Source organism: Atta colombica, unplaced genomic scaffold (assembly GCF_001594045.1).
Source record: "Atta colombica isolate Treedump-2 unplaced genomic scaffold, Acol1.0 scaffold141, whole genome shotgun sequence".
NCBI classification, from domain to species: domain Eukaryota; kingdom Metazoa; phylum Arthropoda; class Insecta; order Hymenoptera; family Formicidae; genus Atta; species Atta colombica.
Genome location: NW_017259230.1, coordinates 1,460,900 through 1,466,777, shown reverse-complemented (window position 1 = coordinate 1,466,777; position 5,878 = coordinate 1,460,900). Strand labels below are relative to the sequence as shown.

Sequence of the window (5,878 nt, the reverse complement as noted above, 5' to 3'; positions counted from 1 at the left end):
ATAACTCTCTTATTTTAAGACGGAAAACACTGTTAAAAATATATTCTTAAATAAAGAATTTCTTTCGAAGATAAAACCAATATAATATAATATTGATATTATATTTTTTTATTCAACTTTCTTTTTTTATTCCGCTATTACATTTTATGTTTGTAATTATGATGTTTGCATATTCTGCAAACAATCTTCAATTCAGAATTTGAAGAATGAGTATCAGAAATTGTTAATTGGTCATTTATTATTTAAATGATGCAAACATTTCTTTTATTGTTTAGCAGAGAAAATCTGTGTCATGTGGATTTCGCATGATGTAAGATAATCTCACCTATTTACAGTCTTTGACACGAAGTTTCCAGGTGCTCTTAGCACTCACGGCAGTACTCTCGTACTTCCGGCCTGTGCAATGGCTTAGCGCTCTATGATAATTAAGAGGTTGTCTACAACCTCGAAGCACCCGACAGCTTGTGGGATAAGTGGTCCTAATACATTTATCTATAAGGTGTCCTAAGTTTGTGCATGGTATGGTATGAGCGTGAAGTAAGAAGGGTTTACTAATGAAGAAGCTTTGCAAGTCGGCATACCTCACTTTACTTTTCCATCTATTAATTTAACAGATTAAGGAATCCAGATTTTACATAAATAAAATGCACTTACCTAACATTGTTATCGTGTAAACGAAACTCGAAGAAAATCTAATTCCAACACAAAACGATGGCGTGTTGGGAGACAATTTATCGCGGTCAAATTTGTTGAACCGAGCTGCAGGAGGAAGAACATGGTCGTTTAGTCTGAATTTTCGACAGTTTGAGTGCCAATCTGATCCAATTTTATACAGAGAAGTACAACGAAAGTTCGGCGAACTTAACTGACTTAACCGACTTTTCTCACCGTTTTACACGTTATATTTCTATTCGGATATCCAAACAATTATATTTATGTACGCGAAAAAATAGAATGTTTGTAATGCGAGTATTTACAACGTTAATGACATTATTCAATGACTTTGCTCTATTTCAATAGAATTAATAAAAAGGAAAAAACATGATTTCGATAGGAAAGCTCATTTTTCTCGATTAATTTTGCGTTCAAAAAATTCAAATATCTCGAAATTGTAGATAATATTAAAATACTATATTGAATAAATTTATAAGTACTCCTATAAGTAAAAGTGCCTAATAATTTCTTATGAGTTTATGTAATTTTCAGTTCGATTAAACTATGCTTCGATTATTTATCGGTTTTGAAATACAGTATTAAATCAAAACTGGAGTAGTAATATCACAAATTAAATTTACAAGCTATTTAATATTATTGATGCAAATAAGCATCTTAGAAAGCTGTTAATAATTAGATGCTAATAAGCATCTTAAAAACTATAAATAATTTATTGCGAAGAATATTAGCTGAGATTCGAACCCGGATATTTGTTTGCGTCACAATAATATTAAATTACTTGTCAATTTAATTTGTAATACTACTCTATCTTTAGTTTAGAAGTGTATTTTAGAAGTGTATTTTAAGACCGGCAAATAATCGGTGTACAATTTGCTTAAACTGGAAATCGTATAAATTCACAAGATGTGTTGTTAGCTATGAAGAATCGCTTTAATCGAATATGGCATTTTTTACTTATGTGTATTCAATCTCGTTGATCGATTCTCACTTAATATTATTTAAAAATATTCAGAGAACTTTTTAAAAAGGCAATTAAAAAATAGTCTTCAAATAAAAATAAAAATATATTGAAGTCAACAGCAACAATTGCACTCTGATTGTGTTGTAATTTTGTTTTGAATGTATTTGGTAGATTTGATAAAAATTTTTTTCATTAATTCGTATCTCTATGTAAAAAGTATCACTTATATAATCGCTTAACCGGAGCTAACCATCAGTGCGCTTAATGTGCCTATTAAGCGAACTATCAGCCTCAGTAGAGGTTCATACGTTGCATGGATTCTCCGGTCTGAAGGTCTCGACAGCTTGCGGGTTAAGTGGTTGTAATACATTCAGCCGGAATGTGGTCCAACTTTCCACATACACAATGGCCAAGAGGTTGGGAGACGATGGGAAGGGGTGTACGAGACGGTTGGCTCAACCGACAGCCACGCTGCTCTTTCGCTTTCCATGGTTCTATATAAACCGCCTAGTGAATGTGTTTGCGTACGCGGGGACCATGGAGTACTCGCGTGGAAGAAGAACGTTGGGAAGGACGAAGAGAGTTGATCTTGACGTTAACTATAGGTCTTTCGGTCCAGACGTTCCAAGGGGTGAGTAAGGAGGAGGAAAGGGAGTCACGAACCAGTCGTAGAAAGAGAGAAATAGAAAAGGAGAGAATGTTGTAGAAAAGAAGATACCGACAGCATAGCCAGCACCAAGCCAGACTGGACGGCGCTGAGCTCGTCGCCCTCGTAGTAAACAAAGCTGTAACTCTCCTCTCACGCTGAGGAATCAATGCTTCGTGCCACGGCTCTTGGGGGAACAAACTCCTCGAGCAAACCCTCCTCGCGCGCCCGCGCATCCATCTTAGTTTTGGTGTGGCTTGCATGTTGATGCGTCGGAAAGCGAGCTGCAAGTCGGAAAGATGGTCACTCGAATTTGCTTTCCGCGTAACTCTTCTTGCCACCTTCGTACCGCATCTTAAACTTTACGAAACACCAATTTTATATCGTTGCGAACGGATCGTCAAGATCGCTGTGAAGTGACGAAGCAGATAAAAGGTAGAAATTGGTTTCTCATTGCATGGAGATTGCGTCGGTGCCGTTGAGAATTACGCTTTTAATAATGGACTTCTCTGTCTTATAACTGATTGCGTACTGCAATATTTTTCTTGTTCGTCTTTTTTGTATTTATTGAATGCAATAAGAACCTCAAGAAGAAACAGGTTCAATGCTTGCTATTATAAAGCAAGCAGTGACAATCAAAGGAAATAGAAAATACAATAGTATTTCCTTCGATTATCCGTATGCCAATAAAAAAGATCAAACGAAGCTAAGGACCCTTATTGTTCTGTAAAGAACATAGGTGCCCAACATAGGTGCCCCTTTATATAACTCATTTTATCTGGATCTTCTCCAAGAATTTTTGAAAGAATGTTACGAAGTTGAGAAAACTCTTTTAAAATGTACGAAAAGGATCGCATCATTTAACAATTTCTGCTTTATCTTCAATAAATTTTTCTAATGAAGTGAACGTATTAATTTATAACGAAATATATCACAAATCAACTTATATCGTGTGAGATGACTATTTCAATTAAACACATAATTCATGTATAAAACATTCCGTTTTATTTTTAATGTGGTTGTTTGAAAATAAAGTTAAATTTTATAAATTCAGTACATTTTTATCTCACTATGACAAAAAAAAGTTACGTCTAGAAAAATTATATTTTAATATATTCGACAAACTGGAATAAAAAATAACATTTAAAAAAAGAATTGTATGCAAATCGTAACGCAAGGCTGTCACCATGAAATTCGAACAATTGATACGTTGTCGCGGAAAGGCAAATGATGAAAGTGTCAACTGCGTTTTTCAGTATCTATGCAATCCCACCGACGCGACGCCGGGAATCCCCGCCGAGATTCGTATATCTCTGCGAAGATAACCTCCGACAGCCGCCGGTGTAAGAGCGACTGGATAAATGGTGGACGAAAATTCGGTTACGGTCGGAAAACGCGAGAAACGACTGCGAAACGATCTTAGTTCCAAGTCAGAAGCGAATAGTTATGTTTGTTGTGATTTACGATCGTAGAAGTACTTCATTTCTCTATTACATTAATCGATTGTAAAAGGTAAATTTACTTAAGTAAAGTAAATGTATTAGTTGGTGGACAGTTAGGGCTTGACTCATCATTGGGTGAAACTTTATATAACTAATAATAAAAACTTTAAATATTAGGCTTTTAAAATTTTAAATTTTAAACGTATGACTCTAAATAAATTCATTGTTTATATAAGTTTAATAAAACGAATTTATTTATATATCATTAAAAGCTTAATATTGAAAATTTTTTTTGTCATTTCGTTTAATAATTGGATTATGTCCACTAACTGATATGTCTATCTTACATCTGATTATATCATGAAATCCTCTTGCCTCTCTCGAGAAGTTTCATTCGAAAATCTGTCTTATCTTTTATTCTTTTCATAAATAATATTATAAAATTGTAATATAATTATGTATTATTAATTACAATACAATTGTGATATTTTTATGGTAAATTGTAATAAGCTATTCTCTTTTATCTTCGCGCGCCTCTCTGGCAAGTTTCTTGCGAATTATAGGTTAGCGTCGCGACGCCGAGAGTTATCACGATGGCGCAATATAGCCTGTCTGTACAACAACGCATTTGCACATTGTGAAAAGGAGCGAGCTGTGTTGAAGTGCAACGTTCTTCGTGCTCAAGCGAAAGAACTCGCTGCCCTTCTTATTTCTCCAGGGACTTTTCGCAGCGAGCGAATGAGAGATCAGAATTCTCTTTATTCTCTACCTTCTCTCGTTTCTCTTTGTTACCTTTCTTCGGCCTTCACTTTCTTCGACGTGAATAGGAAAATCGGCTAAATATCTCAGAGCACTTCCGTATCCCGTTGTCGCGATACTTTCTACTTATCTCCGGTTTTCTTATTCTATTTCTCCTTACCTCGAAGAGGATGGAAAACTTACATATTTCGAGCGACAATAACAATCGATGCTATTCAACGAGCTATACAGAATACAACCATCCGGATTCTCAATAAGCGGTCATTTAACGAGAGAAATGATCGAACTCTTTCTACGGGGACCAGTTTTTACTCGTCTGCACACAGCGTGCTCTCGGATAACTTTGCTCGTATAAAACATCAAGCGCCATATCACAACGCGCCATATACATATACATTGCACGTTAGTACATATGCCTTCGAAATCCCGGAGCGATTTATCCTACTGGTGAATATCTATAACCATAGTAGGTTTGTAGATCACTCCATGCTTGAAAGCATCATTGATCATCCGTCTCGTTCGCGAATCTCATTCCTATATTTCCTTATTCTTTTCCTTCCTTTATATCGTTACTATACATCTTTATTCTTTCTCCATATTCTCCTTGCATTTTGGCGCAACTAAAAACTGAAAAGATACTGATATATATCTACCCTTATAATCCGTTCCTGTGATGGTTGAGGAATTTTTTTATTCAAAATCTTAATGTTAATGAGAAAACAAGGCAGAAAATAACGCGTTTTATGAAATACACATACAATTTTTAATGGGAATGATATTGCGAAATATCGTTATGGAAACGGACAATAATTTTGTAGTAATAGATATACGAGCTTCGTTTATACGATGTACAATGTGATATCCATCTTTTCAGGTGGCCTGGATGCTTTTCGACAAGAGCGCTATTCTGACGGTACAGAATCACGTTATTACCAGGAACCCCAGAATATCCGTGTCGCACGATAAGCACAGGACCTGGTTCCTACATATCAACGACGTGCACGAGGAGGACAAGGGAAAGTACATGTGCCAGATTAACACTGCTGCCGCCAAAACGCAATATGGCTATCTACACGTCGTAGGTAAGGCACTCTACTTACGTGATATATCGATTTTTATATAGTGTTAAAAATTGCCTTCAAAAGTTACATCACTGTATTTCATATTTTTGTAAAAAATTATCATTTTAAAAAACAGTTATATTTTGATGTCGCTTGCGTACAGAATAAGTTCAGAATAAGTGTAAACTTATATTAGTTTTGTTACCAGAATAATACTTCCAGAAATATACTTCGATACTGCTTCTAATGTTAATAACAATATAATTACTAATTTAAAAAATAAAATAATAAAAAAATTAAAAATATATTTCGCAGATTAATAATAATATTAAAG

General features: G+C 34.9%; 1 pseudogene; it reads left to right on the top strand.

Annotated features, from left to right (window-relative positions):
- LOC108684881 overlaps window positions 1-5,878 on the top strand; it is a 179,798-nt pseudogene that overhangs the window by 101,683 nt on the left and 72,237 nt on the right.